This window comes from Haliotis asinina, chromosome 6, assembly GCF_037392515.1.
Source record: "Haliotis asinina isolate JCU_RB_2024 chromosome 6, JCU_Hal_asi_v2, whole genome shotgun sequence".
Taxonomy (NCBI): Eukaryota; Metazoa; Mollusca; class Gastropoda; order Lepetellida; family Haliotidae; genus Haliotis; species Haliotis asinina.
In genome coordinates, this window is record NC_090285.1 from 37514223 (window position 1) to 37532418 (window position 18196).

At 39.7% G+C, this 18196-nt stretch overlaps 1 protein-coding gene across 1 annotated transcript in view; it reads left to right on the forward strand.

Moving 5' to 3' along the window:
• The first annotated feature begins 5665 nt into the window (after positions 1–5665).
• LOC137287606 (T-box transcription factor T homolog 1-like) overlaps positions 5666–18196 on the forward strand; it is a 78637-nt gene continuing 66106 nt past the window's right edge. The window contains exon 1 of the mRNA XM_067819984.1: positions 5666–5788. The gene's annotated coding sequence lies outside the window, so the exon portion shown is untranslated. The remainder of the gene's footprint in view (positions 5789–18196) is intronic.

Here is an 18196-nt window from a genome sequence, read left to right on the forward strand (position 1 = left end):
ACGTCCAAAACAGCTGTGAATCATTGACACAATTCCATTCCAAGTGCATATGATATTTAAAAGCAAATAAATGTTCACTGTCGCTTAATTAACTTTATCTAACCTAACAGGAACGGAGGAATTTTATTGTTCATTCTATACAATATTTTCGTTAATATTCTTTTTAGCGACCGACGAACAATGTTTTCATCGTATGCATTTATCTGAATGTTAGTTAAAAAACATTACAATTGATGCACACTTGTAATTTGATTCATCTGTTGTGAAAAGGCTTTCTAAAACATTACTTTTATATTTAATTCCATTTACGTTGAAATGGCACGTTGGTATCCGTTCCGTCATTACTGCCACGAGGACCGCAGTGAATAACTTCCCAGATGTTGCTCAATACAGGGTGTTTTATATTAATTTGGTTATTTGATTCCAATTTCCCAGAGAGTGGCAAATCTCCGTCTGCGTTGATGTGCTGACGTAAGATTATAAACATTAATTAAGAAATAATTATGTTGAAAATTAATATCGCTGTGAGATTAAATGCGACAACAATTCAACGAACAATTCTAAAATTCGTCATTTATCCCTTTACTATCATCTCATGACACGAACCAACAAATCAAGAAAAAAAAGTCGAAACATAACGAAAACTGAAAAGTTCATGCTATAAAATATAATTAAATAAAATATTGATGAATTTGATTCGGATTAGATGAAGCATAACGGATATGGTTTTCAAGTAACAGTTCAATTATTGAATAAACTTGTGTCACCGGTGTGACGTTGAAATGTTACCTGTGTATCAGAAATTACTCTGTGGTGGATTATCTAACTGACAACATGATTTATGTCTGCATGTTTTATACATGTTTTATCCGTGTTCTATTCCTAGATTATTTCTGATCCTCTTCCCCCGACCTTCAACTAGCTTTTGGTCAAGAACACATAAGCATGTGGCACAAAATTCCCGTTATGTAAAAGCCAATAGACTGTAAGAACCATGGATCCAAATAGTGATTTGAAGATACCTACTAGCCTCAAACATTAGCCACAGCAAAGGTATTAGCAAATTGGAAACCATAAGGCGAATCTATAAAACTATGATATTAAAGTTTTAATGGTACGTTCAACATAATGTCAAAATATAGAACATTAGTGTTGCAGAAGGGTGATATGATGTGCAGTAATAACTACATAGAAATGCTAATTATTTTTTTACAAATAATATCAAGTTCAATACAACCAATGCGCTAGGTTTCAACGAAGTTGATTACTTTTTTTAATAAAAAGAAATGATATTATTTCTTTCGTTTTGAAAGTTGTTTTCAAAAGCCATTCATCGATATAAAATTGTAAGTGTTATTGTATGATAATTTATATTTCTTTGATAGCCATACGACGTCTTAAGGTGTGGAAATACAGTTCCCCGATTTACAAAGAAAAGCACTTTAATGGGGGAAAAAAGAAATCGTTTCACATTTTTTCTAAGCCTAAATACACGAAAAACTATTTAATCTCATTTAAAAAGTAACAAAGTGGGAAAATGTGCTTCAGCGTCTTTCTGTAATTACTCCATGCAGAAAGATCTGTGTCGCTCCATGTTATCCCCACTAGTAGTATCTGTGTGCGCATTTAGTAACTAGCAGCATTTATCTTGCTATGTATATTTATGCACAATCAAGAAAGTTTAAAATCAAACTCCGTAAAATAAATTTAGAAAAAAAATCAAATTCTGATTTAAGACTGATAGTTTATGTACGCATCATATATATTTTTTTTATAAATATATGCATAAAGACTTGATGAACACTTCATATATACCTTCACAAAACCACCGTCGTGTTGCAGGAAGCTAGGACTAATGTAACAAATGACAGGGGATAATGTTTATCTTTGGAAAGACGATAGAACAGAATTATAATGACTTGATTTGAAGCGATGCGAGTAGCTAACAGATATGAATTTGCAGTAATTCCTCAGTGTATTTTAGGGCGGTGGGGTAGCGTAGTGGTTAAAGCATTCGTTCGTCTCACCGAAGATCGGGTTCGATTCCCCTCATGGGTACCATGTGTGAAGACCATTTCTTGTGTCATCCGCCGAAATATTGCTGGAATATTGCTGAAAGCGGCTTAAAACTAAACCCACTCACTGACTTTGTTGATACAATAGTTACACCATTCAGAATTAAGTGGAAGGATTTGTTTATTTGATTCAGCATTAAACTGTCTACCGGTCGCACATACAGTATCATATACCGCAAGCCACACGGTACTTCACACTCAGAGATACGCACAATACACAAATAACGAAGCGAAGCGAAATGAGGGATTCAGAATACCAGTATCACGTCCCCGCTAGTTAACGGTATACTCTAACGTAAGCTAGTGTTTACACGTTTTAAACACCTACACAGCAAGCGTACATAACGATGTTATGTTACAGCGTTGTTCCACAGAGCGACCTTAGTCCTCCCCTCCTCCCAAATGTGACTGTTGCCATGACGAAATCGTCTTAATTCTTGACCCACTATATTATCGCACAGGATGTGATGTTTTCGGTTCAGAACCAGATTTATGGCACTGACGGAACTCTGCCTGCGGTTCAGGGCCTAGATGTTGGAAGCTGTCTTAGTGCTGAGATAGTCTTGAGTTAATGGTAATGTATGGCACTTATGACTAGCTTAGCGCTAATTAGGCCTCGAAAATGTAAGTCCAGCTTGCTTATTACAATGAAAGATGGACATGTAATACCCCTGCGATGAGTGAGTGAATGAGTTCGGTTTCACGCTCATTGAGCAACATTCCAGCAATATCAGAAATTGGCTTCACACATTGTGCACATGTGGGGAATCGAACCTAGGTCTTCGGCGTGAATAGTTAACGATTTAACCACTTGGCTATCTCACCGCCCCGTGATGCGATGAACATGTAGCAATCTTGCACAAACACCACCACGAAGGGTGAATGTGTCCGTCCATGCGTGTTGACAAAGATTGAATTTGTTACAGAGTCAGGCTCGGAAGCATCTGGAGCCACAGATTGAGGACATACTTGCAGGTACACAGATGTGTACTGTTTGCTACTCAAGCCGGACACATGTTTACAAACAGTTATTTTTGAATTGAACGTGTACACGGACATGTCGTTGCGTGTTTGACGTCGTAGGCGACGCCGTAGCGAGATGTTGTGTAGCAGTTGGGCGAGAAACAGTGACCAAAGTCCGGTGGCCGAAGTGGGTTTGCCCACTTCTCTGGACATGACGGGCTCAGGTCGGGGGGAGTTAGGGGGAAGATGCGAAAAACAAAATTGACATTCCGAGTTAAACGATAAAGTTGTGTAAACACAAAAGTAATTTGCATCTGTCTGAGTGTCCTACTTCCGGTCAGCTGTGGAATCCTGGGTACGTAACTGCGCATTGATGGCGTTTGCGTGAAAGGTCAGCGCGTGATAACATGGGTCATTTGCCTGACCTTTCAAGAGACGGATTGCAAGCAAACATTGTAAAGGTTCCTTTCACACTGCCATCAATTACAGGAGTCAAGTCGTTTGAGGATCGGGAAATCAGGTCCTGGGATACCACTGCCCTGGAAGCAAACAGCGGTAGTTTATCTTCCTTCTTACTTGTCAAGTCAAGCTTCAAAACAAGCCTGGTATCACCGATGGGTTGTGGACCTTGTCGCCAGTCATGCAATTATACTGTTAAACCACTGACCTAAATTCAAAATGACCAAGGTATTAAATTGTAAGGTTTGATAAGAGATTTGGGGAGTCATGAGACTTGTGGGCAGTGTACTCTTGTCAGTTACGTAATCACGATAGGGGTGTTAAACGATCACCATCGTAAGAAGTGAGTTTTACGCACCTTTCAGCAATATTCCAGCAATGTCATGGTGGGGGACATCAGAAATGGCCTTCACACATTGTGCCTATATGGGGAATAGAGCCCTGGTCTTTGGCGTGACAAGCCAGCGCTTTACCCACGAGGCTGCACCAACACCCACCTTGATATGAAGAAGATAGTAGGTTGAACACACCACACAGGCACATGCAGATGAAGGCAGATTGTTTAGGATCATTTGTCTCGTATGGAATGGAATTCACAGTGTATAGGTATCTTCATGTAGAAAGATTGTGGGTAGCCTACAATCCGCCCTCATGAAACCAAACCGAATAGTGCACTGGCCTCTGTCATACAGAGACAATAACAAATAGTGTAGTGTAGAGACATCCATCACGCATAGAAAATATCTCGTCTGGACCAGACAGTCCACTGACTGATACTGAGGGCATCGATCTACACAAAAAGTACTAGCATACGATGACATAAGTCAACTACGTCAGCGAGCCTGACCGCCCTATCACCTTAGTTGCCTCTTTCTACAGGTATTGGATTTCAAGAAGTGTATGTGCCTTCGTCATGCATAAACGATTACGAATATTATATATGCCTTTGTCATATGTAGGATATTTTATATTAGACAGCTCAAGTAGTACAATGAAGTATATGCATCGACAGCTTACATGCGAACGTCAAACAATGAAAATAGTGAATAGTGTAAAAAGCAAACATTACACAATGCTTGTTGTAGATACTGGGTGCCCTTTCAAAGTAGCCTTTATACTAGTACATGCTTGAAATATATGCCGTGTGCTCTTTCAAAGTAGCCTTTACACTAGTAAATGTTTGGTATATATACTGGGTGCCCTTTCAAAGTAGCCTTTATACTAGTACATGCTTGGAATATATGCCGTGTGCTCTTTCAAAGTAGCCTTTACACTAGTAAATATTTTGTATATATACTGGGTGCCCTTTCAAAGTAGCCTTTACACTAGTAAATGTTTGGTATATATACTGGGTGCCCTTTCAAAGTAGCCTTTATACTAGTACATGCCTGGAATATATGCCGTGTGCTCTTTCAAAGTAGCCTTTACACCAGAGAATGTTTGGTATGTATACTGGGTGCCCTTTCAAAGTAGCCTTTATGCTAGTACATGCTTGGTATATATACCTGTGAACTTTTACAAGAGTCTTCACACTAGTACCTGCACGGTAACTATATATTCCGGGTGCCCCTTTCAATGCATGCATTGTTCTACATATGCTAACGGTAGGTCAATACGGTCGTTGTGACAGTGAGACGTCGTCCTCGAGGGAGTAACCAAGACACAGAAGCAACAGTGTTGCAGTCCCCGGACATACAATTACCCAACTGCGGCTCACAAAGATGAGACCAAGAAGAACAGAGCTTCACTCGTAATCTTCCGACATTTGACCATCAAACAGAGCATGTTTAATTATGCATGTTGACATCCGTACGCAATATGAACATACAGTGCCTCAGAATGGGACAACGCAGCCTGCACGCTTCGGCGAAATGTATCATAGCGAGGGGGTATATTTGGAGCGTCCCTTGTAAAGGGGGTCCAGGTAGGGGGGTGTTTGTTGTTCACGCCTCCAGGCCGACCTGGACATCAGAACAAGCCACACTGACAGGAACCCCTTCGTCACAGCCCAGAACAATTGTCTCAGGCTAACTCACACTTCGGCTCCAAGTTGAGGCGGATCATAAAAAGAGTGCCGCTAAACGCTGAAAATAACCCCTCGTTTTGTCTAGCCGTGCAAATTCTCCATGGCGTAGGAAAAGAAATTATATCACGTCCGTGTGAAATTCATTGTACAAAGACATAGGGGGAAGATTGCAGTTTAAGATTGAAACGTACGCTTTATCACTGTATGTTATAAGTCTAGCGTTGAAGGGTCGGTGATTCATGGCTATGGATAACTCATGAAACAGGTAATATCATTACTATGCTCTTCAATAATTCTATTTATTTATGTTTCATTGAACTATGATAGTGTAGATATGAAATATGTTTCTTTGACTTACAAGGAGTTGCATCCTTCCTTTAATGCTTAGATGTAGCTAGTACTGGAGGGTATGTCCATTTAATTTATATGTTCTGCGGGTGGCTTGCATGATGTATATGTGTCTAGAGGGCGGAGGATGATTACGCAAGGCGTATGTGTGTCTGGGGGTGTGTACCGAAGGCGTGGCAGGGCAGAGAGGGTAGAGAAAAAGAACTCGTTGTTTTCGGGATTGTCAGCTGGCAACGATGTCATGAAAATATATTTTCACCCAGGGTGCACGCTGTAGAGGAAAATGGTGGTACACACCTCAATTTCGACCGAGTTCCGAGTTTTAATGCTCATTTAACAAAATTTCAGGACAAAAGGGGATGGGGGAGTTGTGCGCACCCCTACACTCCCCCTCTGGATCGGCCTATGTTTTCACCACATCTTCCCAAACGGACAAAATTCAACAACGTGTAATGAAATATGACTGTCTTTTCACATCCTTTCATATGTTAATGTTCATATTTTCATATCCACCCATCAAATGATACCTGTGTACGCCAGATGTAGAGTTTGCATGCTGTTTCCAATTAGTCAACCTTTCTTTCTCAGCGGATGGTATTCGCTTATCGTTGGTCTGGACAACACTTACCCCTGATTATAATCCTAAGTTTAATTTTGACAGCTCCGTACCATAGTTTTGGCCTTTGCTAAAGGTATAGAAGTCTACAGCCTACGTAAATAAAAGAATAGTTGATTACCCAAGCCATAAAGTTCTCTACCCGTCCCCACTGTGTATACCCCGTCCCCAATGTAAATATGTATACCGTGCACCATTGTACATATCCCGTTCATATCAACAGACGTGTTCATGAATTGGGTTCAGAGAGGGATGATACCAAGCCTTCGCGAAAGGAAAGGTCAACGTATCAGCGCCATACATTAACATTAACTTTCGACTATCGTAGCTCTGAGAGAGCTTGGAAAATTTTGGCCCACTTAGCGTATGTTTATGACGGGTGCCACCGGTTGGGCATGATTCGCTCACCTATTCATGAACACCCGGTGTCAACACTATTTCATAGTGATTGATAAACACGTGCTCTGTCATCGTATCGCATGGTGGCAATCACTGGATTGTCTGATTCACATCCGATTTGTTTACAAACGTCATGCATCTGAAATACTGCTTAAAGAAGTATCTGCTCGTGACATACTCTCTATTGTACACTCGACTCAGCTTATGGCAGATATTTCTGATGAATATGGAAAGGGTTTTGTCGCTTCTATCTGTGTAGGCTGACAAGGCATAGCATAAAACAAATCTGCTTGCAAAGACGGTTGATGTAAAATTCACACTTTCTCGGATAAGAAGTGAAACTGTGGTCATGGCAAGTGCCGTGTTAAGAGTCGTAATAATAATAATAGTTCATTTATATTGCGCATGACTCCATGAAGATTTCATGCTCCAAGCGCACGGTGCAAGGGTTCACTGACTTGACTCATCACAGAAAGCTTGCTTATAGAGGTATGTTTTGAGTTTGGATTTAAACAGAAAGTGTCACAGTCTATAATGTATGTTGATGACTGATTCCCACTCAGTCGCAGCTGCAAATGAAAGGATATCTGTCAATAGGAAACTGTTTTGGTAACTGGGGTAGTCAGCAAATGTTTGGACTCTGATCTCAAAGACCGAGCCGGGATATATGGTATGATACAGTCACAGAGATACTCGGGATCATCCCCTCACAGACATTGGTACACGAAACACAGGGCCTTATTGCTTATCCTATGTTGTACCGGAAGCCAGTGGAGGGTACTAATAACCCTAAGCAAGCAGCTAAGGAGGTGAACCATTAAGGAAGGCTAAGTAATGAAGTGGACATTCTTCTTGAAGGCAATGGTCCAGTGTTGCGCTATTAGCTCAACGTCTGTGATAGCTCGTATTAGAGCTGTGACGATATATCGTAGTATCGATAATCGTGATATTTTATCAGGCGATAAATATTTCGATACTTTTTATCGTATCGTGATACTATCGTAGACCTGAAATTGTTAAGTTTCACTAGAAAGTGACTTTAATGTCAAAATTTACACTGTTTCTCCATATGCTTACACTTATTTAATGACAATAACTAAAGATAGTACAACGTCATCGTGCATATCGTGATGTGGATCGAATCGAATCATATCGTTCCAAGATATCGCAATACGTATATCGTATGGTATGAGTTACGGCCGCCATATCTCTACAGTCACCTAGTATACAGTGACTAGCAAACGATCATTATTTGACCAGTAGATGGTATTCTTTGACGTGCCTAAAGAGCGTATACTGACCCAAAAACTAATTCTATATGTGTCGTTTCAGTATACTATAATTGTTCGTATCGTATTGTGCGTATCTCAAATTGAGAGACTTTAGAGTGATCAAAGCTCCTCGCCCTTTTTTGAAAAGATCCACAATACTGGAGGGTTGATCATAAACATACGGCTACAATCCAAAGAAGTGAAAATGTCATGCATTTCTTTCAAATCAACATAATGTTTTAGAGATGAGATGTAGAAATATGTACTCAGACATTTTCAAATAATCTACACACAGTAAATTTATGTTTACGTTTTGCCACATGGAATGAAAATCCTGTGAAGGAATTTGCAATGTCTGGTAACCATGACGACTGTAAAGAACCAAAATGATGTATGAAGTCATAGTGGCATGAAGTCATCGATGCAAAGGGACGGTAACGTAGCCTAGTGGTTAAAGCGTTCGCTCGTCACGCCGAAGACCCCGATTCAAGTCCCCACATGATACAATGTATGGAGCACATTTCAGGTGTAACCAGCCCTGCTATTGCTGGAATATTGCTAAAAGCGACACAAAACCCACCTCACTCACTCTACGAAAACGTATGAGTTTGGTCAACTGTGCCGTGTGAACGACTTACGATGAGTCTTGCAAGTAGGACACTCGTTAGCGGACACCAGGTGTCATTTGCTATGTTGTGATTGTGAAGTTAGGTCCCGTCATAACTGACGCACACCACGGACGATTTGACTGGGGTTTTTTTTATCTATTTTTTTGTTTTGTTTTGTTTTGTTTTTGTTTTTTTAATTCATGATTTTGTTTCCCATCAGAAGCTTACATGTACATAAATATGCGTAGATACATAATACTGTACACATGTTATATAAAATAGGGCTATTGCAAGTTTGACTGTATCTGAAACACGTAAGGCATAGATTTGACTATTTAACATAATTTTATTAACTATAGACAAGATTTACCTTTGGGATAAATGCAAGATCTCAAAACACCGATTAGGGTACGCAAGAGCCTTGGACAGCTAATTATACTGGTTTCGTAAAGACGCCCGACAACCTATCTTGCCTCGGATCGAATGGGTATTAACATGCATATGTGACATGGCTAACAAAGACTAGGGTTGTACTGGATTATGCAACTGAATGCCGTTCATATTAAGTCATGTGGAAAGACAAAGAAATGTCTTGACGCTATGGAGTGTTAGTCGGAGTTGTCAGGATTTACAAGACAATGGTGTACGATGGAGCGAAATTACGGCGATATACCAGATCGTATGTGTGTACATTACCTTTGTTCTAAATGAATACTTATATTACACTTTATCTATTTCCACGAGTGTATCTATAGACAGAAACATATGTGTGTTCGCATGTGTGTGTTTATGTGTATATGTGCGTATGCCTGTCCTTGTGCTTGTGTGTGGGCGTACTTGTGTTCGTTCCTACTTATGCGTGCGTGTGTGTCCTGAACTAGTCTTTTATGGTTGTATGCTAGTCGACAAGCCTCCTTAGTCGGACAGTCCATGGTGTATACCCTTCTTGCCTTTGGTTAACAGCAAGTGTCATCTCTTACTGTCGTCTGACGCGTCCAAAGGATCGAACCATGGACCCCACTCTCTCCGAGCAAACACACCACGGACACTGGTGCAATGATACAAAACCATTATTGAATAAAAACGAAATAGGATAGAAACTATTCACTGACATGGTCCCATCCAATGACGTCTCGCCATCTCATACCGATGAATTTACCTTGCCAGTGCGGCCATATACAGTGTCTTCACATGTCCAAGGCAGACCACCTTATAATTCCACTGTACCAGTTGTACGTGAAGCTAGGTTACAAAATTGTGGCAGACAAAGGATTCTAACCAACACTGGACAGTTTGCTCGACTATTAACTGTGATGTGTTACTAGTTCTAGATGTGTTCTCGAATCTCATATATCCTTACCGGGTGTGATATCGTACGTGTAGCCAGCTCATTCTGTTCATACACTGACTCCATAATGAATGTTACTATATATACAGCACATATGTACACTCATCAAGGTGCATATCTGTATATATAACACATCAATATGGATGTAATAATAATTTGTAAACCATGAAGAGGTTTTATACGGGGCAATGCTCCACACCACAAAGGGGCATGTTCAGTGCGCGCAGAAACAGCAAAACATTATTTCCCAGATAACCCAAGCTGCCTTTTATGCGCTGGAAGGTTACAGCCTTATGACTTTTCTCACCGGGTACCCATTTTCTGCTGGGTGAAGAGAGGCAATTTTGAACAAACTTACTTATCTAATGTGAAACCCCATATATCACATGTGTTTCGTTGTGGGGTAGGACTCAAGTTCTAGAAACTCTCTGGAGTCTCGCTGCCGAACACGGTCACCCATCCAAGGACTCTCAGAGCTCAAGCATCTAATTTGAACCCTGCGCTCTACGCACAGGACCACTCGCCACCGCTCTAACTCGAAATATACACACCACTATGCATAACTCTAGATACAATGGACTCCGTATATAGGAAAAGAATGCTAATTCTGAATATATGTAAGCTGGCTTATCAAAACATGAATTGTTTGGTTTTCTTATTGACTATGCCTTAAATATCAAATTTACGACAAACCTCTAGACATGTAGTGACAAATATGCATCGATCCAGCTTGCCGAGCAAATGAACCTCGCTTTTTACATTCGAACATGCGTTTTGTTCCCAATATTCTTTCAACAATGCATCATTACGTATACTGTGGACAAATATGCCCCCAGCTTATGGTATCTACAGTTCAGTTGTTTACGTGCTTGAAGACGTATATTTTTTACATCTTTCACGAAATTTTCTGACAACTGAACCTTACGCCTGAAAAACGCCTCATTACGTCACGCATGGAGATTTATGCCAACATGGCAATATCTCTAACTATTCCAAATGTTACACGCATTTTCGCGCCTCTTGAGTCATAGGCATATACATATTGTGATTGATTGGATGGACATCACAGGTCACATTTGATCATGTCATCCTACCCCAGCTTCTGACAATACCATTCACTGAATAATCTGGTCCAGATTCAATTGTTCAATGACGCTCTCTTTTCAAAGAGTGTATCTGAATGTGCAAGAGGCAACAAACAAATACTTAACTATTTTAATTTTGTGAGTGGTGGGTGTCGCCGTAAGCATGATATGCATCAATATTTCACCGAGAACACCTGGTGTCCACGTTTAGGCGTAAGACAGGGGAGTCCCCTTTTCCACGTCTCATCAACCACACGCGGTTAAAGAATAGATACATATGGCATGATGATTATCAAAAGGGTTTGATGCCAGTGATCAGATAATGGCAGTTAGTCAGTAGCTGTTCTCAAAGGTGTCACGCTCTAGAGTTAACAAACGAATTTGCTAAAGTTGTTCACGAACTAGTTTTCAAACTGACATATTCCCGATAGGAAAGGCAGTTGTTAACATATGCAATCAGGGGCATAACAGGCGGAACGACTGGCCTGAAGAGATGAGAGAGATTGCTGACTAGAGATCGTTTCAGGAGATTTCTATGGTATAAGATTCTGTCTGGCTTCACCGTTATCGTTGATTTATTTCACAGGTAAATTGTGATGACAGTAATGGTTCATGGATCGTTTGTGCAGTCAGACCAAGAATGTGTTCGCTGAAGCTGTCGATGAAGAGATTAGGGTAGGGTCCTTATTCCCATCAGATGTGCTGTTCCATTGACGGTATATGGACCTAAAACGACACGATTGAGTGGTTGTAGCAGTAAGAGTGCAAGGCCAGTATAGACATGGCCCCTGCAGCATCGGAATCATTCCTTACTGTTAGAGTCACCAAATAAGGAGGAAAGGGTATCAGGTGCAAATACGGCAAATAAACTTCAAATACTCTCTTTTCAATATTGGTTTCCTATTTTAAAGGATTCTTTAGTATGATGTTCAAATACACAGGTTACGCATAACAAACTAAGACTTTCGCCCCTGATTGTTTCGATGGCATTACAGTGTCCAGTAGGGTATGGGTTCCTTAGACATGTAGTAACAACACATTGACCTATAATGACGCAGGTTTCGTCTGTAGTCATGGCAATACATGAACCTATAACGACACAGGGTTCTGTCTGTTGTCATGACAAAACATGGACCTACAACAACACAGGTTCTGTCTGTAGTCATGACAATACATGGACCTATAACAACACCGGTTCTGTCTGTAGTCATGACAAGACATGGACCTATAACAACACAGGGTTCCGTCTGTTGTCGGGACAATATATTTACCTATAACGGCACATGGTTCTGTCTGTTGTCATGACAAAACATGGACCTATAATGACACAGGTTCTGCCTGTTGTCATGACAATACATCCACCTATAACGACACAGGATCTGTTTGCTGTCATGACAACACATCTACCTATAACGAAATAAGGTTCTGTCTGTTGTCATTACTATATAGTCCGCTGATACTTACTAAGATTTATAAGTATAGCAGCTGCACGTGGGTGTTCAGTCAAACACCAGACTCTTACAAATCATCATGAGATGCTTTGGATAGTGAAACAATAGTAGTTAAGATAACTAAAGGAATATCATCGACTAAAGCTGCCGATCAACCTTTGGGGGGGGGCTGTTTCGTTTTTCTTTGTTCCCTGGTTTATTTGTCAAAACAGAATAACAAACAGCTGTTGAAATGACAACAGATCCCGAATAAGCTTTCGTTCATGGAATCAGACATTTATCAGAATTTCATTACCAGGGCCTAGATTTTCGAAGCTCTTTAAGCGCTAGGATAGTCGTAAGAGGTACACATTACCATTAACGTACGACTATCTTAGTGCTAAGAGAACTTCGAAGATCTAGGCCCTGCCTGCCGGACATTTCCTTTGGCTGTATAAGTATCTCTTCTATGTTACAATCAAACATATCTCCAATGCATCTCTTCCTCCATGCAGGAATAAATATATATTAATATACACCAGGATACTAAAAGACAAAGTATAGGTATCAAACCTGACAAATGTTGAAATTCTCAAAATATGGGAACATCTGGCAAAGAGAAGTAAGACGTACTTCGTCGTGGGCGTCAGCCACAGCATCAGTCAGACCACACCTCACACCCTTTAGATATGTATTCAGGGTTGTTTCAGGCTATTGAGTTTGGACGTACGTTCGGTATAAGACAAAGTCAGTATAGCTTGTTTAGTATAAACTACAGGAGAGAGTACTGAATAGACGCGAAAGCATTTTACCCAACAATACAAACGTTATCAAACCGCCACAATACATCCCGCATAAAACATGTGTGTATACTTGTCTTGAGACAATATATGCTTTCGCACCGCAATATATCGCAATATCAAAATTCTCTGCAATACCCACCCCTACTGGCTATGAAGGATATTGATGAGGATGTTCTCGGAGGAAAACAGGTGGGTAAATGAAACCCATTGCGAGGAAAGATTAATACGCTCTTGTGTTACTCTTAAACTTTCCTACTTCGACAGGATCAGAAAGTATCAGTTGTGGCTTGTTTAAATCTATGAGTTCTCCTACCAACTCACATGGATATGAACAATTTTGCTTTACTTCCTAGAATTTAATTTTCAGAATAGATATTTATTGTTTCACATTCCTGGAAATTCGGCACTTTCAAGAGTAATTTCAAATGGCATCGTGGTAAGTGACCGTTACTGAACCCCATTTAAAAATTTTGCAATTTTCAGAGCATCAAGCAGATCTTTCATCAAGTTTTGTTTTAGGCTATCATGCATGCCCTTGGATAACAGCAACGACGTTTTTTAATTATCAAGTGCTTGTCTGTGACAGTTACATTTTGGCATATGATTACTGCAGGCGCTAAATCAAAAAGAACGTTACCTCATATATACATACTCAGAGATATGGTTCAAGTAGATGCTATGATAACGGTAAATGCCTGTCCTCTGAGTTGTCCAGCTTACCAGAGAACGCAAACGCTTTCAATTGACGCTCTCGGAAATGGTTCTAATTGAAACTTGTGAGGGTTAACAAGCTTCCCGGCCTCAGTGTTATTGAGCAAAGGGGATTATTTACAGCAATTTTCTCCTACAAAGATTTGAGCCTTTATTACAATCGCAATACACAGCCATTGTGCGGAGATTCCTGGCAAAGCGATGACCTGAATGAAATGACCTCCCCAAACATTTACGACTTTTCTATTTACCTAATCTATTTGTTGTTGCTTGTGAGTTGTAAAGAGCCTGGAATTGCGACTTTGATGCTGCATCTCACTAACACCACTGAAGGTGTGCCCCCTGCCATGTTTAAGTGCTTGAACTATGAACATAAAGACAGCCAGCCTCCTTGTAATAATTACTGAATGCCGCGATCAACAAGACAGTCCTAACTAGGTTAAAGTCTTTCATATTATTAAAAATAATAAAGGAACGTATAAAAATGAATCCTTGCTTGGAAGATGTTTTTAGGACGAACAGTTTTTCTGCACGTGTCAGACATGGCTCACGCCCCTATTGGAATACTTGTGAGAACATCAAAGCGCAGTTCTCTCCTCCTATTGTTTTGAGGGGAGCTATTGCGCTTTGCTGGGGGTGAGTCACACCTCTCCAGTGTTGGTAACGCCAGCCACCATCCTCCGAACACGTACCGTGACGATGAAGCGGGCGCGCGTTCACCAGTAATCACCTTTACCTGTTACCTTCACTCTTTGAAGTTTTCCGACAGCTCGCCGTACCTGTGGGGCAGTCATTTGTACCTGCGGCGTTTCATCTCCAGTTACCTGTCGCCCGTGCTTTATTAAACTCGCATTTAACTACCCGCCCCTGTGTGGCCGGTTAGACAGTCGCAGAGAGATAAACAGCTTAATGAGTTCACCCACACAAAGTTAACCAGAGATTCTGTTTGTTATAAGTTTTAAGGGAAATACAATATTCCTTGCTTCAAAATTGTATATTGGCAGAGGAAGTATTGACTTACGAGGCGACCCAGAGGACGTGACTTTGTTCTGGCTACAAAGAAAGAATTTTCATTTGGTATAGCTGACATAAAATGCATTTAATTTTGACTTGAAAGCGTCAGATAGCTCTGCTTATTTAGATAACCGATCTGAAAACATCTTTGAACGTGTTGAACTTAAATGTTTTTTTGTTTTTCCTCTGCTCCAAAAAAGTACCCCAAAGACCTGATGGTTTGTTTAGAAATAATAATTACTTTTGGAATATTGTTTATTTTGGTCGGTATATTATTACATTTTACAAGGTTATCGTCATAACATTACATGTCATTTTCTGCATATTTGTTACTTAATATCATCTGTTAATTTTCCATGAACAATCACATGAGAACTCACATTTCGTTTTAGAAACCTTAGAAAACATTTCCGTAAACTGAACGGTGATAGATCTGGATGCGAGGCAGTGAGGTACGTCATATAAGATACTAATGTAACGACTGGGTGAGTATGGTTTTACGCCGCTTTTAGCAATATTCCAGCAATATCACGGCGGGGGACTCCAGAAATGGGCTTCACACACTGTACTAAACTGATGTGATGAACATACCTCTATGCCACAGGCTGTATCGGAATAGCGACCTCACTATTATTTGATATCTTGAAATGGGACGTGACGTCGCTATATGTTACGTGACGTCATTTCTGGTCACATGGTGTAGTTGACTGTGTTACATTGTTACGTTTACGCAGAAAATAAGGATTATACGGTTGCCTGGTTTGGGCTGTATAATGTATACATATTAGAACAGAAAAACTGAAAAAAGGGACTTTTACTCAAGTATGTGCGAAATGCTAGTTTTCATGCAGACTTCATGCACACATACATTTCGCTCATGTGACGTTACGTGACGTTGCTGATTGTTTTTGACGTAGATGACGTAGTTCTATGAGGCATCTGTTTGTCCTCGGACGCCAGAGTTTGTAACTTGACGTGAGTGTACGTTTACGTTGCTAACGTTGCCCTTTACGTTGTAAGCTAACTTCTGTATGGCGTCGTTGATTAATACGTGACGCCGCTGAGTGTTCCCTGACGCCAACGTGCTTTACGTGACGTTGTCTATTTAAATGAGCAATGATTGCTACTTGATGTTCATAGTTCATTTTCGAATGTTAAATGATAATGGTCATTGTCGGTTGTTACCAGACGTTGGTGGTGTAATGTGACGCTGCAATGTGACGCTGTAATATGACGCCGTAATGTGACGCCAGTGATACAATCCAAGGTTCAAAATTATAGAATCCTGGATTTCATTCTCCTGCGATATTCAGTCCACGTTTGAGAAAAGGTGAGAAAACATATGTTTGAAAACACGTCTTTCTCAAATCTTCAAACTTCACGATCTAATATTGCTAATGTTGATTTTCTTTGGACAGACGTGCTGTGGTAATATATTATATAAAGATAACAAAGCAGTGTTTTTACATATAACCACCTTTCTGCGTCGTTACCTTGGTCGGAAATAATGAGAGTCAGAGAAATAGAGCTATTTCATTATGACAACAAAGAAAAATTACGTCGGGACCGTAAGTCCAGTCCGCTTTACACAGCAATCCGAGAAAGATAGAGTCCGAGTTGGACAAATTGTACTCTAATGTGACTTTAAAGTGTAGGTAGAAATGCCAGTGTTGTGACATCCAATTGTCTCATAATGTGACGTCATTTCTACTGTTCGACGCTGTCTACAGAACATTATGACGTCGCATTATCAGTGTGAACATCGGTGACAAACATTGCCAAGATTTCATTTATTCTACGCAGAAACAGTTTAACCATACTTAAGAAGTATAAGGAACTGGTGATTATGTGTCACACTCCGACATACATCATAGTAAAGTTTGATTAGTTTGATTGCTTGTTTGGTTAGTTGTTAGATTTTGTTCCCTTTTCACTGTGGTTTTCTTGTTAGTGTTATTGTTGATTTTGTTTGGGTTGGGTTTTTTGTTTGCTTGGGTTTTTTTTTGCTTTTGGTTTTTGATTTCGTTTTTTTCCCTCTTTTCTCCTCTCCTCTATTCAACTTCTGAATTTCATATATGGTTTATAAGACACTAACATAGACACCGCCTATGCCGAACTATTCATAATTTCCGCGATTGCACAAGGTTCCCGTTTTTAACAAACGTTTTGAATATAGTGATGTATATAAAGAGTGGAAACTATTCTAATGGTTCATCAAATATGCATTACGTTAAACATATGTGGCGTTTCCTTTCCAGGTACATTATTTAACAAACGATATATAACTGTGAGGCATTGTCATCGTTTAAGATCCAATTGAAAACACTCCCGTTCAGATTTGTCTTCACTGTGCAACTATTCTCATCTCTTCTCGTACATGAGCGATTACAGCGTGTACTCTGCATGGATTCATTAATATTAATATTAATATTAATATTAATATTAATATTATAATAAAAAATAAATTGTGTTGTTAGTAGCCCCACGCCGTTGTAATAGATTGTACATAACTGCTTAAACTCGTCCCAAAATTAAATATTGAATGTTTTCTGCGTGTTTACTTACATAGAGGAACTTAAAAGTGCAGACCTTAAGTGACAAAATAGATATGTTAATTCCCCATAAGTAAATATAATCATGCATGCATGATATTTATGAAAATGTTTATAGAAAAGGTAAAAAGTAATTTGTCTGTTATCTTGAGGATGTTTATGCTGTTTCCCTTTCTGCAAAGTGTCATACATTTTAAATATCTGTCTGTTTATTTATGTATGCATTCGATGATAAATTCATGCAGAAGGGTTCTTTTAGTTTAATTCCATTCTGAAAGTTTTCATTTTCCCATGTTAATAATGCTACGTCTTGCGTGTTTTATAATTAGTAGAAATTTGTTTATGTTTCGGGATTATTTCGTATCTGAGTATAGTTTCAATGCACGAGTCTGTACATTACCACATTCAGTCATATCTTGTCGACGCCGAATATTTTACACACATACATTGTATCAAATGATCCTTTTATGATCGTATTTTGCAACTTT